Source organism: Sorex araneus, chromosome X, assembly GCF_027595985.1.
Source record: "Sorex araneus isolate mSorAra2 chromosome X, mSorAra2.pri, whole genome shotgun sequence".
Lineage (NCBI taxonomy): Eukaryota > Metazoa > Chordata > Mammalia > Eulipotyphla > Soricidae > Sorex > Sorex araneus.
In genome coordinates this window covers 253,228,652-253,246,918 of record NC_073313.1, presented here as the reverse complement: position 1 = coordinate 253,246,918, position 18,267 = coordinate 253,228,652, and positions in this window count along the sequence as shown.

Below are 18,267 nucleotides of genomic sequence, written 5' to 3'. Positions count from 1 at the left end.
TAGAAGAGAAAGTCCAGCAGGGGACAACTGGATTTTCTAGTTTGCCATTAGTAGGTCTTAACAATCAGAAAAGAACCAATCTTTCTCTCCCTGAGGTTAGCTGTGATCATGACATCCATCTGAAAAGTCTACAACACCCGAAGAGGGGAGACAGAAATGCACTTCCCGCTCAGCTTCAAGGGAGACTCAACTCTGCAGGCTTCCTTTCCACTTCCTGTTTCGGATACTCTGGTCCTGTTTCTGACCACACAGAAACCTTAAGGTTCTCTTGGTCTCTCTGCACCTTCAGAATTGGTCGCTCAACTACTCAGAAATGCACTTCCTTATATGCCTTAACCCTCCCAGAATCCCAGCACCAAAGGGGCTTTTCACATAGTAGAACCCAGATTCCATGTCGGCATCATGAATAAGGAGTGGGAACTTCAGGAGTATCAGAGCATCAAAGAAAAACAGACTTCCGGTTTCTCACTCCGCCTCCACAGCACAGCCTCCCTCAGACACATTTGTTGAGGGGCTGGTCTGGGTTCCCTGGCCAGGTTCTTGTGCACATATGACCTCCTTATTGTTTGTCAAGATCTCTTTTAAAAAAAATAATAAAAGCAAAAGCTAATAGGTATTGAGCATTTAACATGGATTGAACACTGCAAAGCTCTGACCAAAAATGATCATTCTGTAGCACCATCTTCACCCAAAATTTGGATGGGAAGCTGGGATTTAAGCAGAGGGAGAAAGCTACCTAACTCGACAAGCAAGGGATATGGAAGAGTTCATGTAACCTGAATTCAGCATGCCTCACATATAGCGCATATAGTCACATAACTATGCCTCCCTCCCCCATTCTCCTTCCTCAAGGGAGCGTTGAGCTGGTTGGCTGTTGAGCCCATTATCAATAACTAGAGGGTCAGCTGGACATTGGGAGTTGGAGCTGATGTTCAGGAGACAGAACTGATAATGAGCCAGGCCACTTGGCTCATCCATGACACTCCGTGTCTCTCCGGCCTGACCTGGACTCTAGCCAACCCTCTTCTGAAGTGGCACCACACTCGCAGTCAACTCCTCCGTTTCCGAGCGCGTTCTTGACAAGGGCTCCTTAACTCTCCCAGAGAGGAGCCAGTCCTGTGCAAAAGGCAACCTTCTCACGAGAAGGGAAAAATCAGTTCCCTGCCAAAAACAGTCAGCCCCGGCGTCTTTTCCATCCCTGAACTTGAACAAACCCACCATAGGCTTTTTCTTTCTACCTTGTCAGGAAGCCAAGAGTGGCATTTCAAAGGACACGTTTACCCCCTGGCAGTTTTTCTCTCCTACCACCACGTGCTTTCTTACAAAATCCGAGCAGACAATGAAGCTATAAAGCCAGCCGGTAAGATTGATGTCCTCTCTCTCCGACCTCTCTCAGTGGGTAGGGCTCAGGAGCTGCGCCGCTCCAAACAATAAACATCTAAATGAAAATGCTTGGAGATAGAAACAATTGCAATTTCATAACAGCAACACGAAGGGAAAGGTTTTAATTGATAGAGCAGAAGGGCGCATTTGAGAGAACATATGGCATACACATAATGAACTGGACAAAACTCGCCAGGAAAAATCTCCACCTTGGTTTTCTGGAAAGGTCTACTTTATTGCTCACTCACATCTGGAGCGCATACACCAGAACTGGATTGTCCCTGGGAAATGTATCCAAACAAACCAACGGCTCTGCTCCTTATTTCAGACACTTTTGTTTTTACAACGAGTGGGGAAATCTACAGCGATCGTTGTCATGCCATTTATGATGACAAAATCAGCAGGTAGACAGATTACAGGAAATAAAATCACCTTTGCATATTCTATAGCCTCATTGTCTCTGCCCCCAAACGAGCTGCTAGAATAGATCCCACCAGTGCTGTATGTGTGTCTGCCACCGTTTGTTTTCTTACCTCTATGGATCCAACTTCGCTGGAACTTCACACAAGCAGTCCTCAGAGGACTGGAAATTTTATGAGAAATTTGAAGCCTTATTGGGCTTCTCATTTTCGCCATTTTCTGTATCAATTGACAAAGAAGCTTTTCCATGCCTCAATTACAAAAGTTAAGGTGCAAAGCTGGTGCATTTGTTAATCTTCAAAATAATGTCATAACAATGGTAGCGTATCTAGCAGTAGAGCATCAACCAGAATAAGGAAAAGATCTACTGACTGCTTAAGATGAAAAGAAGCCTTCCCTCTCAACTGTTCACTTCCGATTTCTCTATAGGATGGATACACATTTTCCTGTTTCCAAAAGGTGAACTTGATTTTTCTCACCCATAAAGTGACAGTATTGCTGGGGAAATTATTATGGGATATGGGAGAGTATATCTCATATGGGAGAGTGTTATGGGATACCACAGGATGGGAGTGCATGTTTGGCATGGAAGAGACCCTGGTTTGATCCCCAACTCCATCTGCTCCCACTGAACACTGCCATCAATAGCTCCCAAGCACTGTGTCTGGAATGTCCCTGAGCACTGCTAGAGGTGGGTGACCCACATCCCCTCCCCTGCAAAAGGAAACAAAGGATTAAATAATTCCCAGCTGCCTTCCCATGCAAACAAAACAACGATTTTCAATCCACACACTATTTATTTAATAGATACATGTACTCACTCACACTCACACACATATATGTCTATTATCTATGCTGACATGCAGTATCATTTTAGAATAAAAATATGTTTACCCTTTCATCTGACACGCATTTAGCTTCTCAGTCTCTGAATCTGAAAGAAATAAATAAAGACTTGGACTCGTGGTTGGAAAATGGGTTTCAACTTGCTTGCCAAATCTTTTCCTTTGCCAGGATCATTATGTTGAAAAGCATCGGTGAAGCTATGCCTGGGCTTAGCATAAAAGAGTGCTTATATTTATAATGAGTATTTATATATAGTATTTATAATGAGTAATTATAATAAGTTATAACATGAGGTAGATCATACATGATATTTCTATGGCTCTCTATAAGCCTCTTAAAATCTAAGCCCTATTCCCTTGGAGAGAGAGAGAAAGAGAGAGAGAGAGAGAGAGAGAGAGAGAGAGAGAGAGAGATTGTCAGGACAAAGGGAAAAAGGAGAAGTTGGAGTCTGCACATCAGATGTTCATAGCCCAAGAGTGGCCAAAGAGATGAAATTATTTACCCAACTTCAAAAGGACCTTTGTATTCTGAGTCTTGATGCACCAACCTATAAAATATACCTTTTCTGTGAAATCCTACGGAGAGAACACTTCTCTGGTGAGTAGACCATCAGGATCCAGGCAGATATAGAAACCACTCTTCTCAAGGTCTATTAAACAGAGTAAATTTAATGAGGGGATTAGATATTTAAAAGAAAAGAAAAGAAAACCAGAGCACTAAGACCCAAAGCAAGTGAAGCAACCCAGGGATTAGGAGCAGCCGACAGGTGCTGTCATTCTTAGACTGAAAGGACATGGGAGAAGATGTTCCCAGAGCATTTCGGAGGCTGCTGACAAAAGCTGCAATGCTGGAGAGAGAAATCTTGGAAAAGCTGCCTGCATCCTTAGCAACTTAGGGAGCTGGAGCCATGAAAGAGGAGCTGCCTGCTAGCAGAAAGAGAAAGACAGAGACAGAAAGAGAAAGAAAGAGGTAGAAACAGAAAATCAGAGAGAAATGTTCTGGTTTCTCCCCATTTCTCCTCTGCAAGTGTCTCCATTAATCAGACTTGTCCAGAAGCCAGTTAGCCAGTTACAAAATTGTAAGTGCTGATAGGCATCAGTTAAACACCAAATAGATAAACACAGGTGAATTTGTATAGATGTGTAGATAAATAAAACAGATGTCAGGCCATGGGGTAAGGCTAAGTAAGTCTACATTCATTGCCTGTGTGTGTGTATGCCCAACTTTTCCAACGACTCCCATGAACTTGCTCCTACAGATTTAAAAAAAAAAGCATCCCATGTGCTTTCTCACAAGGAGCAGGATGAGACACTCTTCTCTGTTACTTGAGTCTCTTGGCTCTGAACTCATGGTCACAAGGCAGAGACACACATGGAGAAGTGTTGATGAAGTTTTGCAGTGAAGGCAACTAAAAAATTACCAAGCTCTTGTCCAAATCACTCCAACTCTTGCATGCAGGGGGAGGAGCTTGAGAGGAAAAGGAAAGGTTGGGGTGGGGAGGCAGGGAAATTAGCTCTCCTGAGAGATCCCTCAGTTGAGTGAAGATGTCTTTGAAGTTCTGAAGTTCGGAAATTACTCTGTGCAGCTACAGAATCCTTGCCGTCAGAGTCTGAAGCCAGGCCTCCGAACTTCCTGACTATCTGCATCAGAACCGGGTTAAAGCCTGACTAAAGACCTAAACTCAAACCCCAGCACTAGACCCATAGACTCAATCCTGAGATACAGAGAGCTGGAGCAGTACTCTTTGGCCAAAGTCTCTGAGTTATTTTAGGAATAGGAATTCTGGGCCAGAAACTCCTTGTCATAAAAATAAAAAACCTATGTGACACTTTGAAAATTAAAAGAACAATGTAGCACTATAGCACTGTCATCCCATTGTTCATTGATTTGCTCGAGCAGGGGCCAGTAACGTCTCCATTGTGAGACTTGTTGTTACTGTTTTGGCATATTGAATACGCCATGGGTAGCTTGCCAGGCTCTCCGTGTGGGTGGGATACTCTCGGTAGCTTGCCAGGCTCTCCAAGAGGGATGGAGGAATTGAACCTGGGTCGGCCACATGCAAGGCAAATGCCCTACCCGCTGTGCTATTGCTCCAGTCCAAAAGAACAATAAAGAAAGGAAAAGAAAAGAAAAGAAAAGAAAAGGAAAGAAAAGAAAAGAAAAGAAAAGAAAAGAAAAGAAAAGAAAAGAAAAGAAAAGAAAAGAAAAGAAAAGAAAAGGAAGGAAAAGAAAAGAAAAAAGAGTGATAGCACAGCGGGTAGGCGAGTAGGGCATTTGCCTTGCACGCGGCTGACCTGGGTTCAATTCCCAGCATCCCATATGGTCCCCTGAGCATGGCCAGGGGTAATTTCTGAGTGCAGAACCAGGAGTGACCCCTAAGTATCGCTGGGTGTGACCCCCAAAAAAAGCAAAAGAAAAGCAAAAGAAAAGAAAGGAAGGAAGAGAAGAGAAGAGAAGAGAAGAGAAGAGAAGAGAAGAGAAGAGAAGAGAAGAGAAGAGAAGAGAAGAGAAGAGAAGAGAAGAGAAGAGAAGAGAAGAGAAGAGAAGAGAAGAGAAGAGAAGAGAAGAGAAGAGAAGAGAAGAGAAGAGAAGAGAAGAGAAGAGAAGAGAAGAGAAGAGAAGAGAAGAGAAGAGAAGAGAAGAGAAGAGAAGAGAAGAGAAGAGAAGAGAAGAGAAGAGAAGAGAAGAGAAGAGAAGAGAAGAGAAGAGAAGAGAAGAAGAGATAAAAGAAATCCAAGATCTCTTCTCAAAGGGGCTAGTGATCCCCTTGAATTAGACAGGCCATCCACCGCTGCCAAAGGGTGTCTTGCTCCATTTCATAATCCAGAAAAAGGCCAGACCACTGCCCAGTCAGGCCCCTGAGACCTGGTTCACCTCTGGACTATGTGCTTATAATACTTTGAACCCTTTTCTCCTTCTCTGGGATGGGGAAGGAGCCGTTCTTGGGCCTGCCCATGCAGAAACCTTGCCTTCCTTCCCCACCGTGCTCCCCACCAATCCTCTCTCCTATTTGCCTTACACTGACCTCCCCAGAAGACCCAACCCCTCTCCTGAAACCAGGGGTCCCCAAGCTTCCAGCTCCTCTGCTCCCATGTCACTCTGAAGTGACAGAGGAAGTGGTTCTGACGACTTGAGCTGCCTTGGACAAGCCATCACAAGTACTGGACATTCCATCACTCTGGGGAAGGACCTGGAGGATTGTTTCCCGTTGCATCTGACCCCAGGCAGGGGAGGGAAGAGAGTCTTATCCCAGGTCCGCCTCCCCAGATAAAGCCTGTAGGACTCAGTGCTTGGAGTTTCACCTCCTTGCTTCCCCGCCACATGGGGGAGGGGGAGTTGCAGACAACATTGCTGTTTGTGTCTGTCACCTCAGTGTTCTTTTGCCTTTAAACAATCTACAGGGGCCACCATGCCGAGGATGGAAGATGAAAAGACAGTGAGATTACCTGCCAAGACCATTTAGGCTTTAATGATTTTCAAGTGAGGGCTCCCAGCGATGCCATGCAGCCACCGAGTCATAGGATGCTGTTCTAATAAAATTAAAATTACTAAAATAAACTGCCGGGCATCTGGAAAGCACTGAGAGCCCAGCATATTATGGAAACTGACATCCAAATAGGGTACACCTGCATGGCCCTTGCGTTCCGACGCAGTCCCGACGCACCGTCAAGCCTGGTTTTCTCGTTTTAATTTCCTTATAAGTGGATTTTAATCACTAGGTAGCCAAATCATATTCAGGACCAATTTCCTTTAGGCTATCCGGTGGTGTAAGGTTTCTTTGGGTAGAATTCTCCAATTCAAATTCACATTTGCATACGTTTAAGCATTTCGAATACAAACCAAAAATGGTGCCAATGGGGGTTGACGGGAGGGGTGGGAGGGAGGGGAAGGTTTTTATGAATATCCAAACAATAGCTTCGTAGATTCCTTCCTCTCCCTCTTACAGCTATAGCTTAGTTGGAATCCATTAGAAAACACACTGCAGATAGGATTCAAGTTCTAAATATGAATACTTTATGACTTTTTGAAAATCAAGCTCAACATACCAGTCCTTAGGAAAAAAAAACCCACAATATTAAACACCAAGTGACATTCAGCCTGATCATGAATATTGATAATATAATATTTATTTTAAATCTAATGTATTCATAGGTACTTAACCAAAAGTAAAATTAAACTCATCAGGAGCAGAATAACTGTTTGGTTTTGCAAAAGTCAAGGACCCTCGTTGGGTGGCTTAATGACTTGTTGTTTGTGTTCTGTTTGCATAAATTATCCATCAAGTGCAGCCATTACACCGGATGCTGCATGGCACTTGCAGAGGAGAGAGAGCCGCGTCAGGACCCTCATTAAAGGGAAATGTGATTGGAATGGAGTCATCATTTCGTGCCTGGCAAAAATCTGCTGTTTCCAGTCTCCATCCCTTTGCACCAATTCCAGTGGAATCGGAATTGGGCTCACAGACCTGGGTTGTTAAAGGCAACGGATGCAATCAAACAATAGAGGTAAAGATAGTCCCTGTGCCTGTAGCCAAATGTGATAAAGGAGAGAAAAGGAGTGTAATGGGTTTCAAGGCAATCAGATCTGAGTCTCTGAGAATGCAGGTGCTGGGTAATGCACTCCCCATTCATCTAGCAGTTTATGTACCACAAAAAAAATTCTTTCTCAATATCTGCAGCCATTCTTTCCACCTCATGGGGTTATTCCCCAATAAACTGGGTATGGATAGGACCCAAGTCATGCTGTGTGTAATTCTAATTAAGGAAGACAGGCAAAACGAATGGCATCTCTGTTTCACCAAGCACAAGTGTCGGGTTCCAGTCTGGACATATCCTGCAGCTATTCTAATGTAATCGCATTACTTAACTCAGAAAAAAAGCATCTGAGAATGCTGTTTTCTAGAAAGTGATGATGCAAAATGAAATGAAGCACCAGAGAAGCCACATAATAGGAAGAAAGGAACTTCCCAACAGAGTGATAAGGTGCTGTGTTTCTGAAATATGCAGAACCAAGCATATGTTGTGCTGGAATTAAAAAAAAAAACACGCAGGTGAATCCAAGGGAAGTGAGAAATGCAACCACTTCTTATTGCAATCTTAAATAAAATTGTCTGTGTATCTAGCGACCGTTACATTTGCTTTACAGACATTCAGCTCTGAAATAAGAAATTGAAAAGCACTATCAAATGATGATCATCACCATAAACTAGCCTTGGCTAAGCCTGCCCTCAAGGCTGGGACACTATTACCAGCAGCTTAAGCTTGTCACAAACGTTACACACAAGACAGCATCAGTGTGAAGATCCGCACAGCCAGGGCTCAGAGTCAGGCTCTAACTGCCTGAGACTGTTCCTTAATACTCTAATACCACAAACGGCTAAGATGTGATGAGCTTAGTTATAAAATACATCCCCGGGTCTGGTAATACCCCATAGCACGACCTTACAGATAAGTTCAAGTACATGAAAGGACACTGGACACACAGGTGACAGGAAACAGCTGTGCTCCGTATCCACAGAGGAGGAGGAAGTTGGAATTACAACAGGCAGGTGTGACAGGCATAAAAAAGGCAGAAACAAGGACAATCTCTTTCCAAAGGAAACATTAAGTGGTTCGAGGAGAAGAGAATGAGTTGTGGAATACAGAGTGTCAACATGCATACACAGGAGTAAACCTAACATCGATTGTTTTTCATCGAATATGACTTGAATGACGTGAAGTGGTCCTGCTGGGAGACCACGAGTGGTCAAATGTTAGTAACTTTAAATGATTCAATGTAATTCTTCGGCCTGAAATTCAAAACTAAAGCAATGCATAACTAATCCACAAATATCTGTAGAATGGGTAGGTGAAAAAATGAATTTTTACTGTATCACTGTCATCCCGTTGGTCATCAATTTGCTCCAGCAGGCACCAGTAATGTCTCCATTCGTCCTAGCCCTGAGATTTTAGAAGCCTCTCTTTACTCGTCCTTCCCAACAGTGCCGCATTGGAGGCACTTTCAGGGTCAGGGGAATGAGACCCATCATTGTTACTGTTTTGGGCATATCAAATACACCACAGGGAACTTGCCAGGCTTTACCATGCGGGCAGGATACTCTCGGTAGCTTGCCGGGTTCTCTGAGAGGGAGAACTAGACAATAAGAGGTCAATAAGAGACAACAAGAATTTTCAGATTCTGATGAAAATTTGGGACTAAATAAGCAAAAAAAATTTCCTAGTTTGCCTTGACAGAGCAGGGTTTTGTGCAGATTTCTTTGTCTCATATATGCTGATCATTACTCTCCGAGCTTTCAGTCCAATGGTGAAATTATGCTCACTAGTATCAGAAACGTTTTCAACACTGTGAGAAACAATCTTCATTAAATTTTTAGATTGTCAATAATGGTTAAGAAAGTCAAGCTACTTCGCTAAGTTTGGGGTATTTTCTGGGAGTAAAAAAAGATACTAGAGTATTCCATTATCATTGTTCACATTTTTAAATTGTTTACAAAATTGGGGGCTACACCTGGTCATGCTCAAGGTTTAGTTTTGGGTGTAAATCACTCCTGAGGAGCTCAGGGACCATATGAGATGTTAGGAATCAAACCCAGGTCAGCCAAGTGCAAGGTAAGTGACCTATCCAACGCACTATCTCTCCGACCTCATGATTTTTCATGTTTGAGTCTTTGTTGAAGGTCTTCATATGGCTCTAGAAAAATATTTCCCTTCATTGAAGAAATTTAAATTGGTTTGTGCATCAAGCTTGTTGAGACATATGTTGATCCCTCAGCATCTTATCACATGCCAACTCCATTCTTTCAGTTGCATAAGCCAAAACCCTGCAGTGATCCTTAGTTTAATTTTATTTTGTTTATATCTATCAACAAATATTGACTCACCATCTAAAAATTAGCTCCAGAATCCTCACTACCTCTCCCACAATTCACTCTCTCACATAGATCAAGTACCTCGTAAGCCAAACGACCTCCCTCTTCTCTCCTCTTGGTTTTAAAAGAATTTCACACTAATCTCCCTACTTTGCTTTTTAGCATCCTATTATTCATATAACAGAAAGATAATCCCATTCAAAATCTTTATTAGCACCCCATTTTACTCAAAGTCCTTTTGTTAGCCTAAAAATCCTTTTCCTTTCTATCCCAATATTCCCTCCCCCCCCATTGATTTTCTCTCTTCTCCTCCTCTGTGTCTCTGTCTTTGTCTCTCTGTCTCTGTTTCTCTCTCTCTCTCTCTCTCTCTCTCTCTCTCTCTCACACACACACACACACACACACACACACATACCCTCCACCACTACTCCATATCTTCTTGATCTTTTCCATTAGCCTTTGTGTTTATTTTAAAAGGTATTGATAGGTGCTAGAAAGATAGAGTTTGGCATGCAGCCAAACTTGGTACAATCCTAGACATCCCTTATGACCATGGTGAGTTATTCCTGAGTGCAGAGACAAAAGTAATCCCTGAGCATCACTGAATGTGGCCCCAGAAAACCAAAAACACTTTTAAAAATTTACAACAAAACACATTTACAGGGGTCAGAGAAATAACAGAGATGGTAGGGCACTTGTCTCGCATGTGGTAGACTCAGGTTCAATCCCTAGCACTACACGTATGATCCCTGCCCACAGAACCAGTCGTGAGTCCTAAGCACTCTAGGTATGGCACCAAAACCAAATAAAGAAATAAAAGACTGATCAATTCTTTGATATTTCACATTCCAAGAAATTAGTCTAATCCATCGTCTCTGGGGACAGGTTTCACTTAGTGACTCATTCTTGACAAATAGAATGTGGTTGAAGGGATGAAATGTCACTTTCCAGACTGATCATAAGATGGCATTTGTGGCTTACTCCCTCTGCCCTCTACTTCTTGGATCACGAACCCTGGTCTTAGAAGGCAACTGACATTCGTGTTCTGAGTGAACTCAAGCAACTCTGTGGAGGGAGCACATGAAGAGGAATAGAGGCCTGTTATGGGTGACCAATCGCTTCAGGGCTGAGTCATGATGGAAATGGATCCTCAGGCTCCAAACAAGCATTCGACTTACAGTTCCACCCCATGGCTTAACTGCAGTATCATGGGAGGGATTCTAGCCAGAAACATCCTGCTGAGTTTCTTGCTGCTCAGATCATCCTGCTCAGATTCTTGGCCCACTCTTAACAGTGACCGGATTAATTTTGTTGTTTTCGGTCTTTAAGTTTTGTGGTAATTGTTTCACAACAATATATAATTCGGCTCTTATTACCATCTCTTAGACAATGTATTTTATTAACCTGTACAATGGTTTTTTCCCCCCAAGGAATGTAAGTTCTGTGAGAGCATAAATATTTGCCTCTTTTGTTCATGTACTGTGGTCTCTGGACCTAAAAAGTTAAATAAATGATTTTTTTTATTGTTACTGATGAATAATGCAGGTATCTAAGACCATACATACATTGGTGGGTCAGCCAAAAAGCAACTATCACACATAAAAATAAAATGCTAGCAAGAGTTTCTATTACGTGGATAAAAAAAAAAATGATTACACTTAGCTATAAAACAGACACCTACCAAAGATGTGTTGCAGAAATATTGACTACCAAGAAGTTACTGTTTTCCCACTGAATATTAAAGAAGTATCCTCGCAGAAAAATAAATCACACTATAGGTCATTTGTGAGTTGTTGGTTCTTTACCCTGACAGACAACAGAACCATCAACTGAACGCCCTATCAGGTTCTGATTCAGCAGATCTGGACCAAAACAGCTATATCTGATCTAGGTAGATATTATACAGTATAATTTGTTTTAAAAAATCATAATTAAAGTCTAATATTCATTATAACCCAAGTAGAGCCTTGACAGTTGAAGATCTCCGAAACCCAGCCAAGCCATGCTCAAGGCCACTCTCCACATGTTCAACGAGCCTCATGCATGAAGGGACCAGCAGAGGAACCCAGGTGTGCGGGACAAGGGCTGAGATCTCCAAGTCTGCTCAGATTGGGACTGGGCCTTCTCCATCCAGATGCCCCATTTTCCAGTAGCTTGGCAGCCACACCCATAAACTGCCCCGGGTGCCATGTAATCCCACCAATGGCCTGAACATCTAGAGACTATAAGACCAAGCTCCCGGAAGCCGCGTGACATCTAATAGCCTTGTTCTCCCTCTTGGAGAACCTGACAAGCAACCAAGAGTCTATTGCCCGCACGGGAGAGCCTTGCAAGCTCCTCATGGCGTATTCATATCCCAAATACAGTAACAGATATATACATACCTCTCGGAGAGCCCAGCAAGCTACCAAGAGTATCCCGCCCACACAGCAGAGCCTGGCAAGCTACCCGTGGCGTATTAGATATGCCAAAAACAGTAACAATAGGTCTCATTCTCCTGACCCTGAAAGAGCCTCCAATCATTAGGAAAGATGAGTAAGGGAGGCTGCTAAAATCTCAGGGCTGAGTGTAATAGAGACATTACTGGTATGTGCTCGAGTAAATCGACAAACAATGGGATGACAGTGATACATTTTAACAGTGTTTGGAAGCAAGATCATTGGGTGTAATTAAGTTCCAGGATAGAATCTCTATGGATGGAATTACTGCTTTTATAGAAGAGCCCCAGAGAATTTTCTAGGCCTTCTACCACATGTAGACACAGTAAGATGAGAACGGGAAGAATATAAGTGGATCTACATGGAGAGTATCATGCTAAGTGAAATAAATTAGAAAGAGAAGGACAGACATAGAAGGACTGCACTCATTTATGGAATATAAAGTAACAGAATGGGAGACTTAGCACCCAAGGGCAGTAGAGATAAGGACCAGAAGTGCTCCATGGCTTGGAAGCCAGCCTCACCTGCTGGGGGGAAAGGCAGCCCAAATAGTGAAGAAACCACCAAGTAAAGGATGCTTGGAGGGCCCGCTTGCAATGAAAGATGTGTGCTGAAAGTAGACTAGAGACAGACAATAATGGCCACTTAATACCTGCATTGCAAACCACAACACCCAAAAGGAGAGAAAGAGTAAAAGGAATGCACCTGCCACAGAGAAGCGGGGGGAGGGATGGGGGAAGAGGAATGGCAGAGGAGGGATACTGGGAACATTGGTGGTGGAGAATGGGCACTGGTGGAGGGATGGGTACTCAATCATTACATGACTGAAATGTAAGCACAAAATTGTATAAGTCTGTAACTGTACCTCAAGGTGATTCACCAAATAAATAAATAAATAAATAAAAATTAAAATAAAATAAATTAAAAGTTAAATAAAAATTAAAAAGAATGGGAAGGTTCAGAGACTGAATCTGCAGGTGCCTTGGTCGTGGACTTCCTAGACTTAATAACTTGAGAAGTATATTTCTACTGTTCACGATATTTTTGCTATTGAAGCCCAAATGGACTGAGACAGAGTGCCTTTGGCTCCAAAAAAAAAGGAAAAAAAATGTCTCCTAGCACTTTCTGATACACTAGCAAGACTAAGAATCCTGTTGCTGGGTAGTGAATAACCAAAAATAGAAAGGTAAATCTAGTCTATTAGTGCTATAGGAACCCTGAATTATTCTTCTGCACTCATTCATGTTTTCTTTTGTTGAGATGTATTCAGTTGTTGGATGCTGAACTAGACTTTGGGTAATGAAGAACCTGGTAGAACTCCTAGTCTGGTGAAAAGCTCAAATCCTCATTCCATGAAACATTCAACTCAGAAAACCCATTCATCACTTCCCTGCTACATCCATCCCATTTCTTCCCAACACTCCTACTATTCCCAACTGAAATCATCACCTTCACCCTGTGCTGAAAACAAATAGTCTCAACACCATTCAAAAGACACAGGCTGGGTGACAACTGACACAAGGGAAAGACTGAGGACACTCAGAACTCAAAGGGGAGAAGCCCTTAACTGCACCTAAGGAACTCCAGAACTTAAAGATTTCCAGAGGGAGGAAAACCTTCCGGGAGGGTATGAAGAAGTTTCTTTAGAGGTAAAAGGCCAGGCAGAGAGAATGCAATCCTGAAATAGAAGGTGTGGTGTTTTCAAACAGGACTGGTAACTGAGCCTTCACCTCCGAGGTGAGGATATCTGGTTTGCTTGGATCTGGAAATATAACCATCTGCACAGTGGGGTTCATCCAGATGAGGGACTAGCAACCTTGTAGTCCATTTCATCTTGATGTATGGGGACAAAACTTGGCCTGGGGTTACTACACCAGGCCTCCAGTCCTGGTATGCTACTAACTCACTGTGAAATCAGAAAATAAATTGTGTAAGGTATATTTATTGACAATAAGTCTTTCAATGAGAGACGTTACTGGTGCCTGCTCGAACAAATCGATGAGCAACGAGATGACAGTGACAGTGATCTAACAAGGGTTACACTGTAGTTGCACTATTGTCCTACTTTGTTCATCAAATTTGCCCCAGCGGGCACCAGTAACGTCTGCATTGTGAGACTTGTTACTGTTTTTGCCATATCGAATACGCCATGGGTTAGCTTGCCTGGCTCTGCCATGCGGGCAGGATACTCTCGGTAGCTTGCTGCACTCTCGAGAGGGACGAAGGAATGAAAGCCGGGTCAGCCGTGTGCAAGGCAAACACCCTACCTCCTATGCTATCACTCCAGCTCCTAATAAAGTTAAGAATAAATAAACATAAAAGTTGTTTTTTTCAGGTCCAACATGGCCTTAAAAATTACAGATGTGGAGATGGGTCAAGGTGCATGAGTCCAGTTCTCAGTGTGGTTACCCAAGGAACTGTGCAGGACAGCAGGGAGGGAAGTAGACTTGGCCGGGAAGGGAAGCAAGTAGCAGTAACCCTCTGTGAATTTCCAGAGTGCTAGCAAGCAGCGTTATCCTTCATTTGGAAAGTATTTCAATACCAACTGGAGGAGTTAGAACAAATATCCCTGGGGCTTTTCACAGTACCAGAGAACTGTCAAATCCTGAGATTAAGACCAGAAGTTCATTTGGGTGACGAAATGCCCTGGGCTTCTAGGCAAATGACAACAAGGAGCACTCACCCTCCCACCTGCATTGATCCTCAGCTCCTCCTGCTCCGGCGAGGGTGTCTACAGATCATAGACCCGCGCCGACGGTCGAAGGCCGCGGCAGCGCTCCACCGCTGGACTTGGCGTAGGCAGAAACATGATTGATGCTGTAGCAGGTGGTAAGCTGATGGCTGTGGGAGGTTGTAACTCCTTGTTCCTTCTGCCAATTATTTCCCAAGAAGGAATCATTTTAAAGAGAGATTTGCAACCTCACTGCCCTCCAGACATACACACACACACACACACACACACACACACACACACAAACACACACCTATACCTTCTGGGGGGGAATGAATTAGAGATGCAAAGAAACAAGGGCAAGATGGGACCAAGGACAGTGCCGTGTCTGCCTAATACAAGGTTTCTCAACCTCGTCATCACTGACACTAGAATGGATGAGCTAATGCTCGGCTGTGGGGTGCCACTCTGCATTACGGGGGGGCTAATAGCATTCTTGATCTCTTGCCCAGGAGATTCCAGGAGCACAGCCTCCTTAGTTGTGGCAACTCATTCCAGGCATTCCCCAAAGCCACCCTTGTCCCCAAATTCATCCTCCTTTGAGAACCACTCAAAGAACGCACCTCCTCCTCCACCAACAAAGGTCCCAGACTAACCAGGCTGGTCAAAGGCAGCGTTGCCCACACTGTTGTAGATGCAGTTTAAAGTCTAACATGGGCAGGGGCAGAGGGATAATACAGTGGGGAGGGCATTTGTTCTGCACAGTGGCCGACCTGGGTTTAATCCCCGGCATCCCATATGGTCCCCCCGAGCACTGCCAGGAGTCATTCCTGAGTGCAGAGTCAGGAGTAAGCCCTGAGCATCACTGGGTGCGACCAAAAAAAAAAAAGGAAAAAAATCTAACGTGGTCCCTGCAGCCAGATCTGTCCATTTGAATATCCTGCCTCGAGATGCTGAAAGTTCCCACTCAAGCCTTGACTCTGAGTGAACTCCTGGCTCAAGGTCAACCTTAGTTTCCAAACATCTGCTCTTCACCTCCGCAGCTACTCCGCCTCGGTCTCGGTCTCGGAGTGGCTCCACCGCACGGAAGTAAGTTTTTGCACGAGTGGGCAAAAAGGAACAACAGCAGGCGTGGAGTTCCGCCCACATCATCCACCAGCTGCGCGAGCTTGAGCAAACACGGAAGGTTTCGGGGGCTGTTTCCTCGGCTGCCTGTGACATCACGCTCTGCTCTCCGGCTCATCTCTCTCAGCGCATCATTGTGTAGCTCGAGTACAAAGCCCACAGCATCACGGAGCACTGTCCAGTGAGCAGTCTCAGTGTGCGTGCGAGTGCTCTCATCACTACAGCATATCCCCAGGGGGAACACACCCATCGTGGGAATGCAAAGACATACCAAGAGACCAATATTTTATTTCAGTGCCGCTGACCAGAGGTCTTTTCTGATTAATCTCACCAGAAAGGTAAAATATTATCTCACCAGGAAATTTCTTTATCAAGATTCTCAGTCAACTCCAACACAGCACAATAAATATGTCCTCCGAGCCTACCATGTGCTTTTCGGTACATCAGTGAACCGAATAGGCCCAGGATCACCGGCCTGGGAAAGATTTATCAGTTCGTGGAGTTGAGTGTGTAATAAGCAAAGGAGAAGTCAATGCCAGCCTTGGGAGCTGGTAAATCCTGGGAAGCGGGTGGCAGGGATTTTCGTTTCAGTGTGGGGACAGGTTGTCATATGTAGGGGACAGCGTGGCTGAGAACGGAAAGCTGGACAGAGGTGAGAGACCAGCCGTGCAACTCTGAAGGGAAAGTATTCTAGGATCAGAGATAGTGCAGTGGGCAAGGCACTTGCCTTGCATGCAGCTAACTTTGCTCTAATCCCAGGCACCGCATATGGTCTCCTGAGCACTGCCAGAAGTGAGTGCAGAGCCAGGAGTATTTCGGAGCACCAATGAGATAGACAATAGATGACAAATAGATATAAATTGATCATTGATAGATAATGGCCAGCAAGGGAAGAACATTCTAGAAACAGGGAACAGCCAATGGACTGAGTCTGGTGCATAACCAGGAAGAGACCTGCATGACTGCAGCAGGATGTGTAGAAGAGGCAGAGCTGGAGGTGGCCTTGCAGAGTCAGACCGTAGATGGGGCCCTGCCCCATGCCAGCCACTCCCCTAAGCTTCCTGCCAGGAGTGGGCCAACTTCAGGGTGTGTCTACTGGGAGGATGAGAGCCTCGAAGGAGCTCTGGGCGACCTTCGTGCCACTCAGCCCAACCCAACCTTCTCCGGCTCTAGTGGGAAAGGAGAGCGAGCCAGGTACCTTTCACCTTCTAGATCATGGGGGCATTTCAAGTCCTCTCTGTGCCAGCATCCACCCGGCAACAGCAAATGGGAAACATCCCTCTACCCTAGTGATCCACTTGGAGGGGCAAAGGTCATCTCAGGAGTCTCCACCCCATGGGAAGAGGCAAAGGTGGAGGGGCCGCTGGCTAGCCTGGGGTACACCCCCCTGATGCATGTCCACTCAACTCCCCACCCCCAGCCCCAGAAAGGGGCGCTGTGCTTTTCATGAAGGTGGGGGAGGGGTGCAGCAGCTTCTGCCCAGCCCACCTCTTTTTCTCCCTTCTCCCTCTCTCCTCCAGAAACGCATCAAGGGGGTTAGGACTGGGGCTTGCGAAGGAGCTGCAGCTCCTCCACCCGCCCCTTCTTTCCCAAGTTCTACGCGTGAGAGGCCGTGCCGGAGCTCACAGTTGGCGGCGTGCCTGCGGGAAGGTGGCATAAAGCAGCGGGAGATGCGCTTCTCCCAATAAAAATTAATGGAAGCCCAGCCCCCTCCCGCGCTCTGCCTGAGTTTCAGATCCCCGGGAGCTTCCGCCTCCATCTTCTCTCACCACATCCTCACTCCGGGTGCCTTTGTCTCCTGGGTGTCTCGGCACAGGTCAAAAGGCCCAAGTGCTAGAGGAAGGGGCCAGAAGGAAGGAAGACCAGTTACCCCTCTTTGTCCAACACACGCGCGCCAGGGTACACGCAGACACACATGTGCCCATGCACACACATATCACAGAAAACCGGCACAGTCACACACACACACACATACACACACACACACACACACACACACACACACACACACGCACGTGCGAGATGGTCCTGGTTTCTGTTTTTAACAAGAGAAATCACGGGCAGTCTCATGGAGAGGAAATTAATCCACGAGGGGCAGTAGGTAGAAATCATAAGGAAGGGCATGAGGAAGGCTTGTAAGGGTTTGAAAAGATTTATGACGCTCTGACTTCCTGCTGCTTTTCTTTATTTCCTTTGCTTTCTCTTCCTCCCTCCTTTGCTCCCTTCCTTTCTTCCTCTTATTCCTTTTGGGGTCATATCCAGCAGTGTTCTACTTCCGCCCTGTCTTGGGGTAGTTCCTGGTCATGCTCAGATGACCAGATGGTGGGTGCTGGGATCAAATCTGGGCCCCTGCCTATGGGAGCATGCACTCTGGCTCTTTAAGCTATCTGTCCCCTATTTTCTATTCTGTGATTTTCTAGTTTTGCCTGCTTTGTTTTCATCTGCCTAAGTACGTCTATGGCCAGTGATTTAGGAGAGCAAGCTTACACGATGCAGAGAAAGCAGGGAACCTGCCT